Source organism: Mixophyes fleayi, chromosome 10 (assembly GCF_038048845.1).
Source record: "Mixophyes fleayi isolate aMixFle1 chromosome 10, aMixFle1.hap1, whole genome shotgun sequence".
In the NCBI taxonomy this organism is placed as follows: domain Eukaryota; kingdom Metazoa; phylum Chordata; class Amphibia; order Anura; family Limnodynastidae; genus Mixophyes; species Mixophyes fleayi.
Window position 1 is genome coordinate 51,002,062 of NC_134411.1, and position 26,827 is coordinate 51,028,888.

Genomic DNA, 26,827 nt, shown 5'->3' on the forward strand with positions numbered 1-26,827 from the left:
GGAAAAGAACAACCTTTTTTAGTCAACACAGGTGCTGCAAGATCTTTGATATCTGGAAAACATAGATGCGCACTAACTTAAAATGTAATACATGCTGTTAGTGTGGAAAATAAAGTGATACCATTAAGACAGACAGAAAAGGTAACTTTCACTATAGGACCACTTACCAGTGAGCATTGTTTCCTTTTAGCTGCAAATGCTCCTACCAATTTGTTAGGCAGGGACTTGCTTTGTAAAGTACGAGACAAGCAGGAATATATAGTCAATAGTGCATTACAGGAAGATCCTAGTAGATTTGATTTGTGCACTATTTGTAGTCAATGTGACACCAGAAGTGTCTTAAATGCTTGACATGGTACCTGAGAAATTATGGGCAACAAGCTCACATGATGTAGGGAAAATGCTGACAGTTACACCGGTACAGGTTAAACTGAAACCAGGAGCAGTTATTCCTAGTAGACCACAATACCCATTGTCTCCAGAGGCGGAGAAGGGTATTTTCCCTGTAATTCAAGAGCTGCTAGAAAAACAAGTATTGATTAAGACCCAAAGCTCTGCAAATTCTCCAATTTTCCCCATAAAGAAACATGGTGGGCGTGGCTATCAGATAATTCAAGACCTAAGGTCAATCAATTAAATTGTAGAACCACTACACCCAGTTGTCCCAAATCCTGCCACGATTCTGATGCAGATTCCATTTGAAAGTACACACTGTACAGTGATTGACTTATGTGTGGCTTTTTTCAGCATACCTATACACCCAGACAATCAGTATCTTTTTGCATTTACATACAGAACCACACAGTACACCTGGACCCAAACTCCCAAAGAGTGGGCTAACAGCCCCAGTATTTATAGTCAAAATCTGTTAGATAACTTCCAGTCACTCATTTTACCCAGTGAATCAGTACTCATCCAGTATGTAGATGATTTGCTGCTATATTCACCTGATTACTCTACTTCACTTGTAGACACTAAAGCACTGCTTGTTTTTCTGGCAGAAAGTGGACATAAAGTCAGGGCCATCTTAACAACATTATGGGCCTCCAGGCAAAGCAGTGCACCTGGGCCCCTACATATATATATATATATATATATATATATATATATATATATATATATATATATAGATGTATAGAGATACAGATATAGATATAGATATATAGAGATATAGATAGATAGATGTACTTGCTCAGTGACCCTTGAAGGGTTTTTTGCAGGTGTTTTCTTTTGCAGGGTTATTTATTCTAATTAAGAGCCCTGCATATGGGCCCCCTTGCCCGTGGGGCCACCGGGCACCTGTACATCATGCCCAATGGAAAAGATGGCCCTGCATAAAGTCTCTAAAGACAAAATGCAATTATGTCAAGAGAGAGTCACATGTATTGGACATTACCTAACACAAAATTCCAGACACCTCTCACCAGAAAGGTTGCGAGCAATACAAGATATCAGGCTACCCATCAACAAAAGGAAACTAAGAGGGTTTCTTGGCCTAACTTCCTACTGTAGACAGTGGGTCCCAATTTTTTCTCAAATAGCAGCTCCATTGTATGACTTAACAAAGGCTGCGGTCCCAGAACCCTTTGTTCACACAGAAGAGACAAAAGCATAATTTGAAACAAGGAAGCATTGCTCAGTGCTCCTGCGCTGGGAATACCAAATTATAACATGCCCTTCTCACTGTTTTGTCATGAATATGATGGACATACTACAGGTGTAAACATGGAAATGATCCAGACCCATAGCGTACTATAGCACACAGCTAGATCCAGTTACTAAGGAGTTTCCAAGTTGTTTAAAAGCAATTGCAGCTGCAGCACTCATGGTGGAGAAATCAGCAGACATTTTATTGGGGTGCCCCCTAAAGTTTAACGTACCTCATGCAGTAGCCGCACTGTTAAATTGTGAGAAAACCAGACAGATCACTACTGTTGGAATTACAAAGTGGGAGCTGGCTTTAATTTTACCTCAAAACATAGAACTGATATGATGTAATGTGTTGAATTCCGCCTCTTTAATGCTCATAAATGAAACTGATGCGTTTCAGAGAGAGGAGTGGGGAAATAATGTCAGCACTGATGATTATGACTGTTTGAGACATGTTGATGAGCAGACACTGCCAAGACTTGATTTCAGTGAGATTCCACTTCAAAACTAGAGATGAGCGGGCTCGGATATCTGAAATCCGAGCCCACCCGAACGTTGCCGATCCGAGCAGGATCCGAGACAGTGACGGGTATTCCAGCCAATTGCAAAACTGAAACTGAGACTCTGAGTCATAATCCCGCTGTCGGATCTCGCGATACTCGGATTCTATAAATTCCCCGCTATTCGCCGCCATCTTCACTCGGGCATTGATCAGGGTAGAGGGAGGTTGTGTTAGGTGGTCCTCTGTCCTGCTATATCTCGTGCTGTGCTGTGCTGTGCTGTTCAGTTCTGTGCTGTGCTGTGCTGTGTCCTGTTCAGTCCGGTGGTGCTGTGTCCTGTGCTCTGTCCTTCTAAGGGCATTGTTATTTCCCCATTATTCCCAAATTATAAAAAATTTCAAAAAAAGTTATAAAAAAAATTACAAAAAAAGTAATTATAAAAAAAAATAAAAAATATCCCAAAACAATCCTGCAGTATAAGTTCATTGGTACTGCTATATTACAAAGTTCACTGATTCAGCAGTATAAGTCCAGTGGTACTGCTATATTACAAAGTTCACTGATTCTGCAGTATAAGTCAAGTGGTATGATATATTACAAAGTTCACTGATTCTGCAGTATAAGTCCAGTGGTACTGCTATTACAAAGTTCACTGATTCTGCAGTATAATTCCAGTGGGACTGCTATATTACAAAGTTCACTGATTCAGCAGTATAAGTCAAGTGGTACTGCTATATTACAAAGTTCACTGATTCTGCAGTATAAGTCCAGTGGTACTGATATATTACAAAGTTCACTGATTCTGCAGTATAAGTCCAGTGGTACTGCTATATTACAAAGTTCACTGATTCTGCAGTATAAGTCAAGTGGTACTGATATATTACAAAGTTCACTGATTCAGCAGTATATAAGCAGGGGTAAGGATCTTGCCCACCTAGGGACATCCTCACTTATACGTCACCTGAATAACCTTCATAGTTCAGTGGTTAGTTCAGGAACTGGGCCTAGGACCGTCATCAGAAGAGGGACACCTAAATCCCTTGGTCCTTTTGGATACACACCACCAACACCCTCCTCGTCAACTTCCTCCACGATCTCCATCAGATTTAGAACTGCAGGCCATGTCACCAGCCAGACTGAGTCCTCTTCTATACGGGATTCATCCGAGGAATCCTGCAGCGGTACGCCTACTACTGCCACTGCTGCTGTTGCTGCTGTTAGTCGGTCATCTTCCCAGAGGGGAAGTCGTAAGACCGCTACGTCTTTCAAAAAACAATTGACCGTCCAACAGTCATTTGCCATGACCACAAAATACGATAGTAGTCACCCTATTGCAAAGCGTATAACTGCGGCTGTAACTGCTATGTTGGTGTTAGACAAGCGCCCGGTGTCCGCCATCAGCGGAGTGGGATTTAGAGGGTTGATGGAGGTATTGTGTCCCCGGTACCAAATCCCGTCGAGATTCCACTTCACTAGGCAGGCGATACCAAAGATGTACAGAGAAGTTGGAGCAAGTGTCCTCAGTGCTCTTAAAAATGCGGTTGTACCTACTGTCCACTTAACCACGGACAAGTGGTTTTGAGCAAACGAAGGACTATATGACTGTGACAGCCCACTGGGTAGATGCATCCCCCTCCGCAGCAACAGCAGCAGCTGCATCAGTAGCAGCATCTACACAACGTCTGCTCGTGCCAAGGCAGGCAACATTGTGTATTACAGGCTTTAATAAGAGGCACCACGCTGACAACCTATTAGAGAAAATGAGGGAAATTATTTCGCAGTGGCTTACCCCACTTAGACTGTCCTGGGGATTTGTGGTGTCAGACAATGCCAGTAACATTGTGCAATTTCCAGCACGTCCCATGTTTTGCCCACACCGTTAATTTGAAGGTGCAGCATTACCTCAAGAGTGACAGGGGTGTGCAGGAGATGCTTGCGGTGGCCCGCAAAATTGCTGGACACTTTCGGCATTCTGACAGTGCCTACCGCAGGCTCTAAGCACATAAAAAAAGCATGAACCTGCCCTGCCATCACCTCAAACAAGAGGTTGTGACGTGCTGGAACTCCACCCTCTATATGCTGCAGAGGATGGAGGAGCAGCAAAAGGCCATTCAGGCCTACACCGCCACCTACGACATAGGCAAAGGAGTGGGGATGCGCCTGAGTCATGCGCAGTGGAGACTGATTTCCGTGTTGTGCAAGGTTCTCCAGCCGTTTGAACTTGCCACACGAGAAGTCAGTTCCGACACTGCCAGCTTAAGTCAGGTCATTCCCCTGATCAGGCTGTTGCAGAAGCAGCTGAAGAAAGTGAGGGAGGAGCTGGTAAACCATTGCAATTCCACCAAGCATGTAGCTCTTGTGGATGAAGCCCTTTGTACGCTTTGCCAGGATCCGCGGGTGGTCACTATTTTAAAGGCAGAGGAATACAATCTGGCCACCGTTCTCGATCCTCGGTTTAAAGCGTATGTTTTGTCTCTGTTTCCGGCGGACACAAGTCTGCAGCGGTGCAAAGACCTGCTGGTCAGGAGATTGTCCTCTGAAGAGGACCGTGACATGCCAACAGCTCCACCCTCATTTTCTTCCACATCTGTGGCTGTGAGGAAAAAGCTCAGTTTTCCTAAAAGAGGCGCTGGCGGGGATGCTGATAACATCTGGGCCGGACTGAAGGACCTGCCAACCATTGCAGACATGTCTACTGTTGCTGCATTGGATGCTGTCACAATAGAAAAAAATGGTGGAGGATTATTTTGCTGACACCATCCAAATAGACATGTCAGACAGTCCATATTGTTACTGGCAGGAAAAAAAGCCAGTTTGGAAGCCCCTGTACAAACTGGCTCTATTTTACCTGAGTTGTCCCCCCTCCAGTGTGTACTCGGAAAGAGTTTTTAGTGCAGCGGGGAACCTGGTCAGTGAGCGGCGAAGGAGGTTGCTTCCTCAGAACATTGAAAAAATGATGTTCATAAAAATGAATAATCAATTCCTCAATCAAATACAGCACTGCCCTCCAGATAGTTCAGAGGGACCTGTGGTTGTGGAGTCCAGCGGGGACGAATTGCTAATGTGTGAGGAGGAGGAAGTACACACTGTAGGGGGAGAGGAATCAGAGGTTGAGGATGAGGAAGACATATTGCCTCAGTAGAGACTGTTTATTTTGTACAGGGAGAGATGAATAGCTTTTTTGGTGTGGGGGCCCAAACAAACCAATCATTTCATGCACAGTTTGGTAGGCCCTGTCGCTGAAATGATTGGTTTGTTAAAGTGTGCATGTCCTATTTCAACAACATAAGGGTGGGTGGGAGGGCCCAAGGACAATTCCATCTTGCAACTCTTTTATTGCCATTATGTGACCATTCAACAGTCGTTTGCCATGAGCACAAAGTAAAAGAAAATTAAAACAAATTTAACAAATTAAACCAAAAGTAAAATGCCCTGTCATAATAAAAAACTAGAGGTATTAACGTGCTTGAACTACTGTAGTGTTTATAAGTTAGAAACACTACACTTGAAAGCTTGAGCCTTTAATAGAAAAAGTCACTCTTCATTGCATGAATATTTGCAACAGAGACAATTTTTGGGCTAACAAAGTCAACAAATAACACTTCGACCCCGTCTGTCTTTCACATACTTGATGGGATCTCAATGATGAATGCTCTGTACCATGGTCGTCTAAAACAAGAGGTATTGACGTGCTTGAACTTCTGTGGTGTTTATAAGTTAGAAACACTACACTTGAAAGCTTGAGCCTTTAATAGAAAAAGTCACTCTTCATTGCACGAATATTTGCAACAGCGACAATTTTTGGGTTAACAAAGTCAACAAATAACACTTCGACCCTGTCTGTCTTTCACATACTTGATGGGATCTCAATGATGAATGCTCTGTACCATGGTTGTCTAAAACAAGAGGTATTGACGTGCTTGAACTACTGTAGTGTTTATAAGTTAGAAACACTACACTTGAAAGCTTGAGCCTTTAATAGAAAAAGTCACTCTTCATTGCATGAATATTTGCAACAGCGACAATGTTTGGGCTAACAAAGTCAACAAATAACACTCCGACCCCGTCTGTCTTTCACATACTTGATGGGATCTCAATGATGAATGCTCTGTACCATGGTCGTCTAAAACAAGAGGTATTGACATGCTTGAACTAGAGATGAGCGCACTCGGATTTCTGAAATCCGAGCCCACCCGAACGTTGCCGATCCGAGACAGATCCGGGTATTGGCGCCGAATTCAAATCTGAAACTGAGGCTCTGACTCATAATCCCGTTGTCGGATCTCGCGATACTCGGATCCTATAAATTCCCCGCTAGTCGCCGCCATCTTCACTCGGGCATTGATCAGGGTAGAGGGAGGGTGTGTTAGGTGGTCCTCTGTCCTGGTAGATCTCGTGCTGTGCTGTTTAGTTCTGTGCTGTGCTGTTTAGTTCTGTGCTGTGCTGTGCTGTGTTCTGCAGTATCAGTCCAGTGGTGCTGTGCTGTGCTCTGTCCTTCTGAGGTCAGTGGTGCTGCTGGGTCCTGTGCTGTGTCCTGTTCAGTCCAGTGGTGCTGTGTCCTGTGCTCTGTGCTTCTAAGGGCATAGTTATTTCCCCAATATTCCCCTGTGTTTAAAAAAATAAAAAAAAGTTATTTAAAAAAATACCAAAAACTAATTTAATTTTTTTTAATTACCACAAAATTTGCACAACCAATCCTGCAGTATAAGCCCATTGGTACTGCAATATTACCAAATTCACACATTCAGCAGTAAAAGTCCAGTGGTACTGCAATATTACAAAGTTCACACATTCTGCAGTATCAGTCCAGTGGTGCTGTGTCCTGTGCTCTGTCCTGCTGAGTTCCGTAGTGCTGCTGGGTCCTGTGCCGTGTCCTGTTCAGTCCAGTGGTGCTGTGTCCTGTGCTCTGTGCTTCTAAGGGCATAGTTATTTCCCCATTATTCCCAAGTTTTTAAAAAATAAAAAAAAAGTAAAAAAAAAATAAAAATTAAAAAAAAAATATATAATTATAACCAAATTTGCAAAACCAATCCAGCAGTATAAGTCCATTGGTACTGCAATATTACAAAGTTCACACATTCTGCAGTATCAGTCCAGTGGTGCTGTGTCCTGTGCTCTGTCCTGCTGAGTTCCGTAGTGCTGCTGGGTCCTGTGCCGTGTCCTGTTCAGTCCAGTGGTGCTGTGTCCTGTGCTCTGTGCTTCTAAGGGCATCGTTATTTCCCCATTATTCCCAAGTTTTTAAAAAATAAAAAAAAAGTAAAAAAAAATAAAAAATTAAAAATTAAAAAAAAAATATATAATTATAACCAAATTTGCAAAACCAATCCAGCAGTATAAGTCCATTGGTACTGCAATATTACCAAGTTCACACATTCTGCAGTATCTTGTGCTACATATAATGGAGACCAAAAATTTGGAGGATAAAGTAGGGAAAGATCAAGACCCACTTCCTCCTAATGCTGAAGCTGCTGCCACTAGTCATGACATAGACGATGAAATGCCATCAACGTCGTCTTCCAAGCCCGATGCCCAATCTCGTAGTACCGGGCATGTAAAATCCAAAAAGCCCAAGTTAAGAAAAAGTAGCAAAAAGAGAAACTTAAAATCATCTGAGGAGAAACGTAAAGTTGCCAATATGCCATTTACGACACGGAGTGGCAAGGAACGGCTTAGGCCCTGGCCCGTGTTCATGACTAGTGGTTCAGCTTCACCCACGGATCTTAGCCCTCCTCCTCCTCCCCCCCCTACAAAAAATTGAAGAGAGTTATGCTGTCAGCAACAAAACAGCAAACAACTCTGCCTTCTAAAGAGAAATTATCACAAATCCACAAGGCGAGTCCAAGGATGTTGGTGGTTGTCAAGCCTGACCTTCCCATCACTGTACGGGAAGAGGTGGCTCGGGACGAGGCTATTGATGATGTAGCTGGCGCTGTGGAGGAACTTGATGATGAGGATGGTGATGTGGTTATTGTAAATGAGGCACCAGGGGGGGAAACAGCTGATGTCCATGGGATGAAAAAGCCCATCGTCATGCCTGGTCAGAAGACCAAAAAATGCACCTCTTCGGTCTGGAGTTATTTTTATCCAAATCCAGACAGGGTTTTTAATATATATTGTGGTGACCCACTCCTCTACGCAGTCCAGGTACATTTATTGGTGCGAATCATAAAAGTTCAGGGTTTTTAATATATATTGTGGTGACCCACTCCTCTACGCAGTCCAGGTACATTTATTGGTGCAAATTATACAAGTTGATGGTTTTCTTATTATATATATTGTGGTGACCCACTCCTCTACGCAGTCCAGGTACATTTATTGGTGCGAATCATAAAAGTTCAGGGTTTTTAATATATATTGTGGTGACCCACTCCTCTACGCAGTCCAGGTACATTTATTGGTGCGAATCATACAAGTTGATGGTTTTCTTATTATATATATTGTGGTGACCCACTCCTCTACGCAGTCCAGATACATTTATTGGTGCGAATCATAAAAGTTCAGGGTTTTTAATATATATTGTGGTGACCCACTCCTCTACGCAGTCCAGGTACATTTATTGGTGCGAATCATACAAGTTCAGGGTTTTTAATATATATTGTGGTGACCCACTCCTCTACGCAGTCCAGGTACATTTATTGGTGCGAATTATACAAGTTGATGGTTTTCTTATTATATATATTGTGGTGACCCACTCCTCTACGCAGTCCAGAAAGATACCTCGTTGCAACGTTTTGGACTAATAACTATATTGTGAGGTGTTCAGAATACACTGTAAATTAGTGGAAATGCTTGTTATTGAATGTTATTGAGGTTACTAATAGCATAGGAATGAAAATAAGCCCAAAAACTTGATTTTTAAACTTTTTATGTTTTTTCCAAAAAAAATCCGAATCCAAAACCTTAAATCCGAACCGAGACCTTTCGTCAAGTGTTTTGCGAGACAAATCCGAACCCCAAAAATAATGAAAATCCGGATCCAAAACACAAAACACGAGACCTCAAAAGTCGCCGGTGCACATCCCTAGCTTGAACTTCTGTGGTGTTTATATGTTAGAAACACTACACTTGAAAGCTTGAGCCTTTAAAAGAAAAAGTCACTCTTCATTGCACGAATATTTGCAACAGCGACAATTTTTGGGTTAACAAAGTCAACAAATAACACTTCGACCCTGTCTGTCTTTCACATACTTGATGGGATCTCAATGATGAATGCTCTGTACCATGGTCGTCTAAAACAAGAGTTATTGACGTGCTATAACTACTGTAGTTTTTATAAATTATAAACACTACACTTGAAAGTTGGAGGAGGTATTGTTGCCCCGTTACCAAATTGGGTACCGGGGCCACTCCACTATGCAGTCCAGATAGAGGCGTATCAGATATTAAACAACGTTGACTGTTGTTGCCAAATCATAAATTAATGCAAATGACCTGTCATCATCAAAAACAAGAGGTATTGACACGCTCAAACTACACCCTGTATATGCTGCAGAGGATGTAGGAGCAGGCAGCTGTGCAGTGGAATTCAGACCATTTGAAGGCGGAGGTATTGTGGCCCCGGTACCAAATTGTGTACCGGGACCACTGCACTATGCAGTCCAGAAAGCTACCTCGGTGAAACATTTTGGACTAAAAACAATATTGTGAGGTGTGAGGTGTTCAGAATAGACTGGGAATTAGTGGAAATGATTGTTATTGAATGTTATTGAGGTTAATAATAGCGTAGGAGTGAAAATAAACCAAAAAACTTGTTTTTAACACTTTTTATGTTTTTTTCCAAAAAAATCCGAATCCAAAACCTTAAATCCGAACCAAAACCTTTCGTGAAGTGTTTTGCGAAACGAATCCGAACCCAAAACTCCAAGCAAATCCGAATCCAAAACACAAAACACGAGACACCAAAAGTGGCCAGTTCACATCCCTAATTAGAAATGCATAGCAAGATAGCTCTGAGTTTAAATGCGAGTGATTGTTGGGTATGTACACATTGAGTAGATACATCAGGCATACCGTTAGTAGCACATTTTCTTACAGAAAATTATATAGATGGATGGATTTGTGCTGCATATGCTGCTGAAAAGGTATAAGACATGTAGAGAAAAAGCAGACCCATCATTAATATGTCATAAACTTACTTGCTTTCATGCTGCTGATTTTCCTGTCTCTGTGTACAGCAGCACTTCCTGGTTTGGGTGGTCACATGATCGTGGCTGGGAGGCGGCTTTTACTATTCACAGACTATATTAAGCTCACCTGGACAGTGCAGTCTTGTCAGAGCAACAAGTTACCACTTACCTGTTCCTGGCTCCTGTGCTTCGTGGATTGCTCAGTCTTCCTGTCTCCTGTGTCTTTCTGTGTTTTGATCTCTGCTTGTTAGATTATCCTGGCTCTCCAACCCCTGTGTACCGACCCGGCTTGCTGACTATCCCTCTACTCTTGTGACCCGTGTACCGACCCCGGCTTGATTGACTCTGAGTTGCCTCCTGATTCTGCCTGCCTCCATTCCTGTGTACCGACCCAGCTTGATTGACTGCGCATCTTCTGCTCCACTCCGCTGCAGTACATCTTGGGGCGAACCAGAGGACCACGACCTGCGACTCCTGGCAGCGAAGCCCATCCCGCCTTGTGGCGGTTCTTGGTGAACACCGGGGAGATCGTTAGACTCCGCACCTCAGGTAAGCCAGCGCTAATCAAGATTAGTAATAGTAATCCAGTATCTGTTACATAATAGAGGTAAAAATACCATGAAAGAATGTGACAAAGGAATCATTGCACAGCTCTCCAGCAATCACAGTGACAGTGTTGAGTGGTATTCGTCAATTTAGCATAAAAATAAGGGATACAGGAGTAATAGGCCGTAAAAAAAAAGAACAAACGTACATAATAGTCAGTAGGGAAAGTGCCAGGTCAGGAGATAGGGTATACTAAGTGTTCACAATCAAAATTTGTGACTAAATTCCCTACAAAGTACAATTATGAGGGACTGCGTTGGTATAATGTAGCCAAGAATGGAAGTTTAGTTGGGAATCAGACATTGAAAGATATTCAATGAAAGGTTGTGATTTCAATCATGAAAACTGTAACTCCACGAAGGGAAAGAACATAGCTGTCTTTATGGAAGCGTTTGGTACTGTATATAATGGATATAGAGCACTTCTGTTGCCAAGGGGTTTATATTGGATATGTGGTAAGAAGACATTCTCTTGGACCCTATTGGGTACCACAGGACAATGTGCCTTGTCGTATGTCTTTACATATGTTAGAGTTACTAAAGAATTAGAACAGTATCCAAGATATATTCCTGTAGAACATGAAATGGTTCCTGCAGGGATAACCTATTTGACTCACAGAGAGAAAAAAAGGTTGACAGGAAAAGAAAGAAAGAGGATGTATTCAGATTCAATGATGGAGAGAGAACTGCAGGTACTCTGTTCCTGTTATCTACTGATGAGGAGTATATAAATAATCCGGCGGTTCCCAAAGTGTGCGCCGCGGCTCCCAGGGGTGACGCGGCGCTGTCACTGGGGTGCCGCGGGCCAGACATAAAAAAAAAGAGAAGACAGAAACTTACCAATGAGCGCGGCGCCGGGACCCAGCAGCCTCCTCTCTCCCGCAGCAGCTTGTCACTGACGTCTATATTCAGTGACAGTGTGGAAGCGGAGGGGGACAGTGGACAGCGGAGGGGGACAGTGTGGAAGAGGAGGGGGACAGTGTGGAAGCGGAGGGGGACAGTGGACAGCAGAGGGGGACAGTGTGGCAGCAGAGGGGGACAGTGGAGGGGGACAGTGGGGCAGCAGAGGGGGACAGTGGGGCAGCAGAGGGGGACAGTGTGACAGCGGAGGGGGACAGTGTGACAGTGGAGGGGGACAGCGGGCAGCATGACAGAGGGCTTCAGAGGGGGCAGCGTGCCTGGGGTAGAGGAGGGGGACAGCGTGGCAGAGGGCAGAGGAGGGTGACAGAGGGCAGAGGGGACAGCATGACAGAGGGCAGAGGGGGCAGCGTGACAGAGGGCAGAGGGGGCAGCGTGAGAGAGGGCAGAGGAGGGGGGACAGCGTGACAGAGGGCAGAGGAGGGGACAGCATGACAGAGGGGGCAGAGTGCCTGGATGCAGAGGGGGCAGAGTGCCTGGACGTAGAGGGGGCAGTGTCTCTGGATGCAGAGGGGCATTTTTGCATACAGCTAATTAAGTATTTTTGTCATGACCTAAATACTTATTACAATTTTTTGACCCAACTACTTCTAAAACAGGACTGCTCAGTAATTATTTTGGAGGGATGCCTTGACAAAATTTGGAGACTCTAAGGGTGCCGCGAACTGCAAAAGTTTGGGAACCACTGAAATAATCTATTATTTTATAACGTGACATATAACAGATTCAGCCACAATTGAATTAGAAGGTGACTAGGCACAAAACCCTCCTCCCCCCACCTGTTACTATAGAACTTGAATATCAGAGAAACAAGTTTTGAGCAGTTGGTCAGTGATTAGCATATGAGAGGCTGTGGTCGGTTTCCTGTGGAAAAGGTAAACTCTGCCCACAAGAACAGAGAAAAATAAGCCCGCGCTCGGTATATCCCACATTATCTATGGTACCAGCTGCTTGGCAATAAGCCTGCGCTCGGTATATCCCATATTGTATGTGGTACTAGCTGCGTGGCAATATAAATGCCCATATATGTATACAAAACAAAAAGAAAGTTGTCAGCGCTTATCCTTTAAACTGCATATCTGTGTGTGTCTAGCAAAATGAAAACATGAGGTATTAGTGCATATTTTGATCAAAAGACTTAAGCCTACATCCCAACATCATGGGTACCTCATTATATGCAGGTCCTACACTGACCTATATGCTTTAAACTAGAGATGAACGCACTCGGATTTCTGAAATCCGAGCCCACCCGAACGTTGCCGATCCGAGTCGGATCCGAGACAGATCCGGGTATTGGCGCCAAATTCAAATCTGAAACTGAGGCTCTGACTCATAATCCCGTTGTCGGATCTCGCGATACTCGGATCCTATAAATTCCCCGCTAGTCGCCGCCATCTTCACTCGGGCATTGATCAGGGTAGAGGGAGGGTGTGTTAGGTGGTCCTCTGTCCTGCTATATCTCGTGCTGTTCAGTTCTGTTCAGTTCAGTGCTGTGCTGTGCTGTGCTCAGTCCAGTGGTGCTGTGTCCTGTGCTCTGTCCTTCTGAGGTCAGTGGTGCTGCTGGGTCCTGTGCTGTGTCCTGTTCAGTCCAGTGGCGCTGTGTCCTGTGCTCTGTGCCTCTAAGGGCATAGTTATTTCCCCAATATTCCCAAGTGTTTAAAAAAATAAAAAAAAGTTATTTAAAAAAATACAAAAAACTAATTTAATTTTTTTTTAATTACAACAAAATTTCCACAACCAATCCTGCAGTATAAGCCCATTGGTACTGCAATATTACCAAGTTCACACATTCAGCAGTAAAAGTCCAGTGGTACTGCAATATTACAAAGTTCACACATTCTGCAGTATCAGTCCAGTGGTGTTGTGTCCTGTGCTCTGTCCTGCTGAGTTCAGTAGTGCTGCTGGGTCATGTGCTGTGTCCTGTTCAGTCCAGTGGTGCTGTGTCCTGTGCTCTGTGCTTCTAAGGGCATAGTTATTTCTCCATTATTCCCAAATTTTTAAAAAATAAAAAAAAAGTTATAAAAAAAATTTAAATAATTTTTTTTTAAAAAAAATAATTATAACCAAATTTGCAAAACCAATCCAGCAGTATAAGCCCATTGGTACTGCAATATTACCAAGTTCACACAATCAGCAGTAAAAGTCCAGTGGTACTGCAATATTACAAAGTTCACACATTCTGCAGTATCAGTCCAGTGGTGCTGTTTCCTGTGCTCTGTCCTGCTGAGTTCAGTAGTGCTGCTGGGTCCTGTGCTGTGTCCTGTTCAGTCCAGTGGTGGTGTGTCCTGTGCTCTGTGCTTCTAAGGGCATAGTTATTTCCCCATTATTCCCAAGTTTTTAAAAAATAAAAAAAAGTAATAAAAAAAATTTAAAATAAAAAATTAAAAAAAATAATAATTATAACCAAATTTGCAAAACCAATCCAGCAGTATAAGTCCATTGGTACTGCAATATTACCAAGTTCACACATTCTGCAGTATCTTGTGCTACATATAATGGAGACCAAAAATTTGGAGGATAAAGTAGGGAAAGATCAAGACCCACTTCCTCCTAATGCTGAAGCTGCTGCCACTAGTCATGACATAGACGATGAAATGCCATCAACGTCGTCTTCCAAGCCCGATGCCCAATCTCGTAGTACCAGGCATGTAAAATCCAAAAAGCCCAAGTTAAGAAAAAGTAGCAAAAAGAGAAACTTAAAATCATCTGAGGAGAAACGTAAAGTTGGCAATATGCCATTTACGACACGTAGTGGCAAGGAACGGCTTAGGCACTGGCCCGTGTTCATGACTAGTGGTTCAGCTTCACCCACGGATCTTAGCCCTCCTCCCCCTCCCCCCCTACAAAAAATTTAAGAGAGTTATGCTGTCAGCAACAACAACAAAACAGCAAAGAACTCTGCCTTCTAAACAGATGACATCATAAACCCCCAAGGCGAGTCCAAGGGTGTTGTTGGTTGTGAACCCTGACCTTCCCATCACTGTACGGGAAGAGGTGACTCCATCCAGCATTTGCAGCACACCCTCTGCATATGCTGGAAGGATCACCCACAGTCCAGTTACAGATTTGGCTAATGAAGGTGTGAATGTTGTACACCGGGAGGAGGATATTGATGTAGCTGGCGCTGAGGAGGATGTTGATGATTATGATGCAGACAGATACCAAATTGCCTTTCTCAATTTCTATTTATATTCTAGATTATATAACGGCTGAATAGTTTTCTATTTTACTACTAGTGGAGAGGGGATCTGATGCAGACAGATACCAAACTGCCTTTGTCCATTTCTTTGTATATTTAAATTTCTAGTTCTACTTTCTATGTCTATAGCTTTATTTATATTTAACTACAAGTGTAGGGCGGGGGGGGCATAGATAGCCACCAAAGTAACGTGGTCCATTTAATTACACTTTCTAGCTCCACAGTCTGTGCAGCCTGCTTTTTTATCTTCAAAGTGTTTATATTTGCAAGCCTTGCAATCTAAATTAACTAAAGGTAGTGACGTGGTAGAACTCCAAAAGGCAGTTTGGAAGCCCCTGTACAAACTGGCTCTATTTTTTAACAGAGTTGTCCCCCCTCCAGTGTGTACTCGGAAAGAGTTTTTAGTGCAGCTGGGAACCTGGTCAGTGAGCGGCGAAGGAGGTTGCTTCCTCACAACGTTGAAAAAATTATGTTTATAAAAATGAATAATCAATTCCTCAATGAAGTACAGCACTGCCCTCCAGACAGTACAGAGGGACCTGTGGTTGTGGAGTCCAGCGGAGACGAATTGATAATGTGTGAGGAGGAGGAAGTACACACTGTAGGGGGAGAGGAATAAGAGGTTGAGGATGAGGACGACATCTTTCCTCAGTAGAGCCTGTTTAGTTTGTACAGGGAGAGATGAATTGTTTTTTTGATGTGGGGGCCCAAACAAACCAATAATTTCAGCCACAGTTGTTTGGTAGGCCCTGTCGCTGAAATGATTGGTTTGTTAAAGTGTGCATGTCCTATTTCAACAACATAAGGGTGGGTGGGAGGGCCCAAGGACAATTCCATCTTGCAACTATTTTTTTTGGCATTATGTGACCATTCAACAGTCGTTTGCCATGTTCAAAAAGTAAAAGAAAATTAGAAAATGTCAACAAATTGAAAAAATGTAATCAAAACTTAAATGCCCTGTCATTAATTTAAACAAGAGGGTTTGACGTGCTAGAATTAGTGTAGTGTTAATATGTTATAAACACTACACTTGGAACTTGGAGGAGGTATTGTGGCCCCGGCACCAAATTTACTACCGGGGCCACTCCACTGTGCAGTCCATATTTAGGTGTATCAGATATTAAACAACGGTGACAGTTGATGCCCAATTTTTTAATTATATTGTTGGCGCTGTAAAAAATTGTGTTCCGGGCACACCAGACTACGCAGTCAATACCCTTTTTTGGTGGAATTCTGACCCGTGGAGGGTTTTTTAATTATATTGTGGCCTCGGTACCAAATTGTGTACCGGGGCCACCACACTACGCAGTCAAGAAAGATAGATGCGTATCATAGATAAAGTACATTCAGTGTTGTGGGGCAAATTGAAAAATATTCAAAATGCACTGACATTATCAAAAACAAGAGGTTTTCACACACTGAAACTCCAACATGTATATGATGGAGAGGATGGAGGAGCAGCCATATGTGCAGTGTAATGCAGACCTGTTGAAGGTTTTCTATATATTTTTTATTGTGGTGCCCAGTGCTCACTACTCTACGCAGTCCAGATACTATTTTTGGGTGTAATGCAGACCTGTTGAAGGTTTTCTATATATTTTATTGTGGTGCCCAGTGCCCACTACTCTACGCAGTCCAGATAATATTTTTTGGTGTAATTCAGACCTGTTGAACGTTTTCTATATATTATATTGTGGTGGCCAGTGGCCAGTCCTCTACGCAGTCCAGATACTATTTTTGGGTGTAATGCAGACCTGTTGAAGGTTTTCTATATATTATATTGTGGTGGCCAGTGGCCAGTCCTCTACGCAGTCCAGATACTATTTTTGGGTGTAATTCAGACCTGTTGAAGGTTTTCTATATATTTTTTATTGTGGTGCCCAGTGCCCACTACTTTATGCAGTCCAGATACTATTTTTGGGTGTAATGCAAACCTGTTGAAGGTTTTCTATATATTTTTTATTGTGGTGCCCAGTGCCCACTACTCTACGCAGTCCAGATACTATTTTTGGGTGTAATGCAGACCTGTTGAAGGTTTTCTATATATTTTTTATTCTGGTGCCCAGTGCCCACTACTCTACGCAGTCCAGATACTATTTTTGGGTGTAATTCAGACCTGTTGAAGGTTTTCTATATATTATATTGTGGTGGCCAGTCCTCTACGCAGTCCAGATACTATTTTTGGGTGTAATGCAGACCTGTTGAAGGTTTTCTATATATTATATTGTGGTGGCCAGTGGCCAGTCCTCTACGCAGTCCAGATACTATTTTTGGGTGTAATGCAGACCGGTTGAAGGTTTTCTATATATTTTATTGTGGTGCCCAGTGCCCACTACTCTACACAGTCCAGATACTATTTTTGGGTGTAATTCAGACCTGTTGAAGGTTTTCTATATATTATATTGTGGTGGCCAGTGGCCAGTCCTCTACGCAGTCCAGATACTATTTTTGGGTGTAATGCAGACCTGTTGAAGGTTTTCTATATATTTTTTATTGTGGTGCCCAGTGCCCACTACTCTACGCAGTCCAGATACTAATTTTGGGTGTAATGCAGACCTGTTGAAGGTTTTCTATATATTATATTGTGGTGGCCAGTGGCCAGTCCTCTACGCAGTCCAGATACTATTTTTGGGTGTAATTCAGACCAGTTGATGGGTTTTTAATTATATTGTGGGGAACACTCCTCTACGCAGTCCAGAAAGATACCTCGTTGCAACGTTTTGTACTAAAAAAAAAAAATATTTTGAGGTGTTAGGTGTTCAAAATAGCCTTTAAATTAGTGGAAATTATTGTTATTGAATGTTATTGAGGTTAATAATAGCGTAGGAGTGAAAATAAGCCCAAAAACTTGATTTTTACACTTTTTAGTTTTTTTTCAAAAAAAATCCGAATCCAAAACCTTAAATCCGAACCAAAACCTTTCGGCAGGTGTTTTGCGAAACAAATCCGAACCCAAAACATCAAGAAAATCCGGATACAAAACACAAAACACGAGACATCAAAAGTCGCCGGTGCACATCCCTACTTTAAACACTATTAAAATGCAGTTAAAATCAGATGCACTCACCTCCCAGGTATAGGGGTTTACATCTAGCAAAGGCTGGCTTGTGAGCCACACTCAAATGTGCCTTAAATAGGCTTGATGGACAGCTGCTATGACAGAAAGGCAATATTGAGAAACAAAACCAGAGAAAAATAAGCCCGCGCTTGGTATATCCCACATTATCTATGGTACCAGCTGCTTGGCAATAAGCCCGCGCTCGGTATATCCCATATTGTATGTGGTACCAGCTGCGTGGCAATATAAATGCCCATATATGTATACAAAACAAAAAGAAAGTTGTCAGCGCATCAAGCCTCTGCCCACAAGAAGCATTTTTGATACACTTACACAAGTAGAAACTTCCTCTTTGTGCCCTGCTGCCAGCTTGATAAGTCATGCAGACAGAGGTTCTAGATGGACATGCAGAAAATTAAGTTGCCTGAGGGCCTTGGGCCCTGGCTAGCAGTATAAATGTTAGAATGGAGTTTTAGAATGGAATGAATGAAAGATTAGTGAGACTGGAAACATAGTTTAATGTGTTCTTGAATGGAAGATGGTTAACTAATGTTGCAATGGAGTTATGTTAAGTTATTTGAATGGAACTGTCTGAGTACAGATAAAATGGAGTTAGTGAAGACTTTGCTTTGGCATGGATAGTGTAACATAAATGCATGCCTTGTAATAATGTTGCAATGCTGTGTAGATATAACATAGGTAATGGTATGCTGTTAGTCTGATTTGTATGCGATTATGTAGTCTAATAACAACTGGGCCCTGTTGATATGAAAGTTGCATTGGCAATAAATTAGGTCATTACAAGCACATGTGCTTAAGATGACTGACAATGTGTTGATTCCTGTAATATTATACAATTCCTGGAGTTCCTGTTATATTTAGGATGGATTGTTGGTTCAAATGGTAGCATTTGTGGTTGTGGCAAAGGTTGTTCTTGGAAGGCTAATGGAAAGTACAAATGTTGTGTAATAGAAGTGTATGGAAATAGTTTGTTTAATGCAGTTTAGTGTAAATGCATAGTAAGTGTATGGAAATGGTTGTGCATAGTTTGTTTGATAGATAGAATGGTGGTGTTGGAAAAGTATTTCATGGGAAAGTAAATAAATCATGTAGGTGATATTGGAAAGTCTGCTATGCTGTAGATGCATAAAAATAAAGAAATGGAAGTTGCTCAAATCAATTTATAGGCTACTAGCAGAATACCCGCCGTTGCCCGGGATTTAAAGAATTTTAAGACACAACTGTGTTACAAAGTGTTTCTCTGAGTTTGAAGAGACCAGTTACTGGATGAAGCGGCATTAAACCATTCCCAATATTTAACAAATGATCAGCAAACTGACCGTCCATTGTGTTGCCATGCAGAGAAACTCTCATATTTGTGGTTAGTCGCAAAGTGCGAACATGCCTGCAAAGATGTGATGATTTAAGGCATGCATTAATTTCATCCGCCATTGTTCCTTTTGGAATGACCGGCAATGTTTGTCGAAAATCTCCAGCCAATACAACAGTGACTCCACCCATTAGTAAATCATTGCGTCTTAAAAATTGAAGTGTTTGATTGAGGGCCTGTAAAGCATTTTTGTGTGACATGGTGCATTCATCCCATACAATGACCTGACATTGCTGCAGAATCTGAGCTTTTTCTGTTCGTTTAGTGATATTGCAGACGGGAGTTTCACTTCGGGCCAGATTAAGCGGTAACTTGAAAGCTGAATGTGCTGTTCTTCCACCAGGGAGCAAAGTTGCAGCAATTCCAGAAGAGGCCACAGCAATAGCTATCTTGGAATGTACTCGAATTTTAGAAAGTAACAACTTGATGAGAAACGTCTTACCTGTTCCTCCGGGTGCATCCAGAAAAAATATATTTCCCCGGGATTTAAAGAACTTTAAGACACAACTGTGTTACAAAGTGTTTCTCTGAGTTTGAAGAGACCAGTTACTGGATGAAGCGGCATTAAACCATTCCCAATATTTAACAAATGATCAGCAAACTGACCGTCCATTGTGTTGCCAAGACATTGTTCCAGACATTCCAGAGTTATGGTCTTTTTGGAGGATTTTTAGGTGTTACCCCCCTCGCCACCCCCACCCTTAGGAGTGCTAGGGGTGTCTTGCCCCCACAATGTTTGTTGTCAGACTGTAAGTCATATGTGTACCAGGTTTGGTGTAAATTGTTCCAGACATTCCAGAGTTATGGTAGTTTTCGATGATTTTTAGGTGTTACCCCCCTCGCCACCCCCACCCTTAGGAGTGCTAGGGGTGTCTTGCCCCCACAATGTTTGTTGTCAGACTGTAAGTCATATGTGTACCAGGTTTGGTGTAAATTGTTCCAGACATTCCAGAGTTATGGTCGTTTTCGATGATTTTTAGGTGTTACCCCCCTCGCCACCCCCACCCTTAGGAGTGCTAGGGGTGTCTTGCCCCCACAATATTTGTTGTCAGACTGTAAGTCATATGTGTACCAGGTTTGTTGTAAATTGTTCCAGACATTCCAGAGTTATGGTCGTTTTCGATGAATTTTAGGTGTTACCCCCCTCGCCACCCCCACCCCGTAATGAATTTCAATTTTACATTTTTTTTAGTTGCCTCCGTCATGTTTTAATACACTCGTATGCTTGAAAAATGTGGATTTGTATAGAAAGACAGACAGAAGGACAGAAGGACAGAAGGACAAATTTTCTCTTTTATATATTAGATAGCAGGTGCATGGAAGGGTGGGGTTACCCTAAAAAGAACAAACACAGACAGATCCCCCAGCACACTGCTATAGCCAGCAACAGATCTGATATTTCTACTGTAGATAAAAATGTTTTTGTATGTGGATATACCCATCTCTACAGACTCTATGGTGCCCAATAAATAAACTTTGAAGATGATGAAGAGTAACCACAGAACAAATGTCAAAGATTATATGACATCTGGTCAGACATAAAAGGAATTGCCAGGTATCTAGCTATCTCAAAATGAAATACTCAATCTGGCTCGAATTGTAGAAGATTATTTTAATGATATTTCAGAAGCTGCCATTGAAGAAAGTCCTGTTAAATACTGGGAGAAAAAGACATTTCTCTGAAACATCTTATACATATTGGCTATAGTCTACCTAAGCTGCTCCAGTGTATACTCTGATAGAGTGTTTAGCATAGGGATGTGCACCGGCGACTTTTGAGGTCTCGTGTTTTGTGTTTTGGATCCGGATTTTCGTTATTTTTGAGGTTCGGATTTGTCTCGCAAAACACTTGACGAAAGGTCTCGGTTCGGATTTAAGGTATTGGATTCGGATTTTTTTTGAAAAAAACATAAAAAGTTTAAAAATCAAGTTTTTGGGCTTATTTTCACTCCTAGGCTATTATTAACCTCAATAACATTCAATAACAAGCATTTCCACTAATTTACAGTGTATTCTGAACACCTCACAATATAGTTATTAGTCCAAAACGTTGCAAAAAGGTATCTTTCTGGACTGCGTAGAGGAGTGGGTCACCACAATATCTTAAAAACCCTGAACTTTTATGATTCGCACCAATAATTGTACCTGGACTGCGTAGAGGAGTGGGTCACCACAATATATTAAAAACCCTGAACTTTTATGAATCGCACCAATAAATGTACCTGGACTGCGTAGAGGAGTGGGTCACCACAATATATTAAAAACCCAGAACTTTTATGAATCGCACCAATAAATGTACCTGGACTGCGTAGAGGAGTGGGTCACCACAATATATATAATAAGAAAACCATCAACTTGTTTGATTCGCACCAATAAATGTACCTGGACTGCGTAGAGGAGTGGGTCACCACAATATATTAAAAACCCTGAACTTTTATGAATCGCACCAATAATTGTACCTGGACTGCGTAGAGGAGTGGGTCACCACAATATCTTAAAAACCCTGAACTTTTATGAATCGCACCAATAAATGTACCTGGACTGCGTAGAGGAGTGGGTCACCACAATATATATAATAAGAAAACCATCAACTTGTTTGATTCGCACCAATAAATGTACCTGGACTGCGTAGAGGAGTGGGTCACCCCAATATATTAAAAACCCTGAACTTTTATGAATTGCACCAATAAATGTACCTGGACTGCGTAGAGGAGTGGGTCACCACAATATATATAGTAAGAAAACCATCAACTTGTTTGATTCGCACCAATAAATGTACCTGGACTGCGTAGAGGAGTGGGTCACCACAATATATTAAAAACCCTGAACTTTTATGAATCGCACCAATAAATGTACCTGGACTGCGTAGAGGAGTGGGTCACCACAATATATTAAAAACCCTGAACTTTTATGAATCGCACCAATAAATGTACCTGGACTGCGTAGAGGAGTGGGTCACCACAATATCTTAAAAACCCTGAAATTTTAAGAATCGCACCAATAAATGTACCTGGACTGCGTAGAGGAGTGGGTCACCACAATATATTAAAAACCCTGAACTTTTATGAATCGCACCAATAAATGTACCTGGACTGCGTAGAGGAGTGGGTCACCACAATATCTTAAAAACCCTGAACTTTTATGAATCGCACCAATAAATGTACCTGGACTGCGTAGAGGAGTGGGCACTGGGCACCACAATAAAATATATAAAAAACCTTCAACAGGTCTGCATTACACTACACATACGGCTGCTCCTCCATCCTCTCCATCATATACATGTTGGAGTTTTAGCGTGTGACAACCTCTTGTTTTTGATAATGTCAGTGCATTTTGAATATTTTTCAATTTGCCCCACACCACTGAATGTACTTTATCTATGATACGCATCTATCTATCTTGACTGCGTAGTGTGGTGGCCCCGGTACACAATTTGGTACCGAGGCCACAATATAATTAAAAAACCCTCCACGTGTCAGAATTCCACCAAACAAGTATCTGGACTGCGTAGTGGGGTGGCCCCGGTACCCAACTTGATACCGGGGCCACAATAAAATAAATACACCCTCCACGTGTCAGAATTCCACCAAACAAGTATCTGGACTGCGTAGTGGGGTGGCCTCGGTACCCAACTTGATACCGGGGCCACAATACCTCCTCCAAACATGCTACAGACAATTCGTCATTGAGATCCCATTAAGTATGTTAAAGACAGACAGGGTCCAAGTGTTATTAGTTGACTTTGTAAAGAAAAAAACTGTCCCTGTTGCACATAGTCGTGCAATGAAGACTTACTTTTTCATTTAAAGGCACGATCTTTCAAGTGTAGTGTTTGTAAGTCTAAGTCATATTATACTTTTGGTAAAATTGTTTTTTTTTGTTCCTCTTTATGTTAATTAATTAGTAATAGAATTAAAGTAGGAAATAGAATTAAATAGAATTAAAGTAGGAAATAGAGTGGTATAGAGTTGTAGTGTGGTATAGATAGAGTGGTCCACACAATATAATAATAAAACCCTCAACTGGTCTGAATTCCACCAAACAAGTATCTTGACTGCGTAGTGTGGTGGCCCCGGTACACAATTTGGTACCGAGGCCACAATATAATTAAAAAACCCTCCACGTGTCGGAATTCCACCAAACAAGTATCTGGACTGCATAGTGGGGTGGCCCCGGTACCCAATTTGATACCGGGGCCACAATACCTCCTCAAAACATGCTCCAGACAATTCGTCATTGACAGACCCCAGACAGACAGGGTCGTAGTGTTATTGTTTGACTTTGTAAACCCAAAAAACTGTCCCTGTTGCACTTGCACATAGTCGTGCAATGAAGACTGACTTTTTCATTTAAAGGCACGATCTTTAAAGTGTCAGAAAGAGAGAGAAGACACAGGAGAGGAGAGTTGTAGCTGGGGACCTGGGGTGGAAGCTCCCAGGCTCCCCCAGCATTGCCTGGAAGTCTGAGCGTGGTGACTGAGCCAGGGCAAGGAATGTGTGCCCTGGATGAGGGGGAGAACTCCATGCCACTATAGTGAACCCAAGAGAGAGGGGGACACTGCACATGGAAGAGGCCCTGGAGTGAGGGCTGCTACAAGAGGCATGGTAGCTGTAGTGTCAGATCCTGAGGCTGAGAGTACACAGAGTGACGTGTCAGAGCACAGGAGACATTATCCCCGCAGAGGAGGGATGAGCTGCAGTTGAGAGGTCTGTTGTTGAAATAGGACATGCACACTTTAACAAACCAATCATTTCAGCGACAGGGCCTACCAAACAACTTTGACTGAAATGATTGGTTTGTTTGGGCCCCCACACCAAAAAAGCTATTCATCTCTCCCTGTACAGACTAAACAGGCTCTACTGAGGCAAGATGTCGTCCTCATCCTCAACCTCTGATTCCTCTCCCCCTACAGTGTGTACTTCCTCCTCATCACACATTATCAATTCGTCCCCGCTGGACTCCACAACCACAGGTCCCTCTGTAGTATCTGGAGGGCAGTGCTGTACTTCATTGAGGAATTGATTATTCATTTTTATAAACATCATTTTTTCAACGTTGTGAGGAAGCAACCTCCTTCGCCGCTCACTGACCAGGTTCCCCGCTGCACTAAAAACTCTTTCCGAGTACACACTGGAGGGGGGACAACTCAGGTAAAATAGAGCCAGTTTGTACAGGGGCTTCCAAACTGCCTTTTTTTCCTGCCAGTAACAATATGGACTGTCTGACATGTCTACTTGGATGGTGTCAGCAAAGTAATCATCCACAATTTTTTCTATTGTGACAGCATCCAATGCAGCGAGAGTAGACATGTCTGCAATGGTTGGCAGGTCCTTCAGTCCGGACCAGATGTTATCAGCATCCCCGCCAGTGCCTCTTTTGGGAAAACTGAGCTTTTTCCTCGCAGCCATAGATGTGGAAGAAAATGAGGGTGGAGCTGTTGGCATGTCACGGTCCTCTTCAGAGGACAATCTCCTGACCAGCAGGTCTTTGCACCGCTGTAGATTTGTGTCCGCCGGAAACAGAGACACAACATACGCTTTAAACCGAGGATCGAGCACGGTGGCCAGAATGTATTCCTCTGACTTTAAAAGAGTGACCACCCTCGGATCCTGGCAAAGCGTACGAAGGGCTACATCCACAAGAGCTACATGCTTGCTGTAATCGCAATGGCTTACCAGCTCCTCCCTCACTTTCTCCAGCTGCTTCTGCAACAGCCTGATCAGGGGAATGACCTGACTCAAGCTGGCAGTGTCGGAACTGACTTCTCGTGTGGCAAGTTCAAATGGCTGCAGAACCTTGCACAACACGGAAATCAGTCTCCACTGCGCTTGACTCAGGCGCATCCCCACTCCTTTGCCTATGTCGTAGGTGGCTGTGTAGGCCTGAATGGCCTTTTGCTGCTCCTCCATCCTCTGCAGCATATAGAGGGTGGAGTTCCAGCGCGTCACAACCTCTTGTTTGAGGTGATGGCAGGGCAGGTTCAAGCTTTTTTGATGTGCCTCTAGTCTGCGGTAGGCACTGGCTGAATGCCGAAAGTGTCCAGCAATTTTGCGGGCCACCGCAAGCATCTCCTGCACACCCCTGTCACTCTTGAGGTAATGCTGCACCACCAAATTAATGGTGTGGGCAAAACATGGGACGTGCTGGAAATTGCCCATATTTAATGCCCGCACAATGTTACTGGCATTGTCTGACACCACAAATCCCCATGAGAGTCTAAGTGGGGTAAGCCACTGGGAGATAATTTCCCTCATTTTCTCTAATATGTTGGCAGCGTTGTGCCTCTTTTTAAAGCCTGTAATGCACAATGTTGCCTGCCTTTGCATCAGCAGCCATTTTGTAGATGCTGCTACTGATGCAGCTGTTGCTGTTGCTGCGGAAGGGGATGCATCTACCCAGTGGGCTGTCACAGTCATATAGTCCTTCGTTTGCCCAGAACCACTTGTCCACATGTCCGTGGTTAAGTGGACAGTGGGTACAACCGCATTTTTAAGAGCACTGAGGACACTTGATCGTACTTCTCTGTACATTTTTGGTATCGCCTGCCTAGTGAAGTGGAATCTCGAGGGGATTTGGTACCGGGGACACAATACCTCCATCAACCCTCTAAATCCCACTCCACTGATGGCGGACACCGGGCGCACGTCTAACACCAACATTGCAGTTACAGCCGCAGTTATACGCTTTGCAATAGGGTGACTACTATCGTATTTGGTGGTCATGGCAAACGACTGTTGGACGGTCAATTGTTTGGTGAAAGACTTAGCGGTCTTACGACTTCCCCTCTGGGAAGATGACCGACTAACAGCAGCAACAGCAGCAGTGGCAGTAGTAGGCGTACCGCTGCAGGATTCCTCGGATGAATCCCGTATTGAGGAGGACTCAGTCTGGCTGGTGACTTGGGCTGCAGGACTGAATCTGATGGAGATTGTGGAGGAAGTTGACGAGGAGGGTGTTGCTGGTGTGTATCCAACTGGACCACGGGATTTAGGTGTCCCTGTACCGATGAGGGTCCTAGCCCCAGTTCCTGAACTAACCACTGAACTATGAAGGTTATTCAGGTGACGTATAAGGGAGGATGTTCCTAGGTGGGCAAGATCCTTACCCCTGCTTATTTGAGCTTTACATAAGCTACATATTGCCATACATTGGTTGTCTGGATTTGGATAAAAATAACTCCAGACCGAAGAGGTGCATTTTTTGGTCTTCTGACCAGGCATGACGATGGGCTTTTTCATCCCATGGACATCAGCTGTTTCCCCCCCTGGTGCCTCATTTACAATAACCACATCACCATCCTCATCATCAAGTTCCTCCACAGCGCCAGCTACATCATCAATAGCCTCCTCCCGAGCCACCTCTTCCCGTACAGTGATGGGAA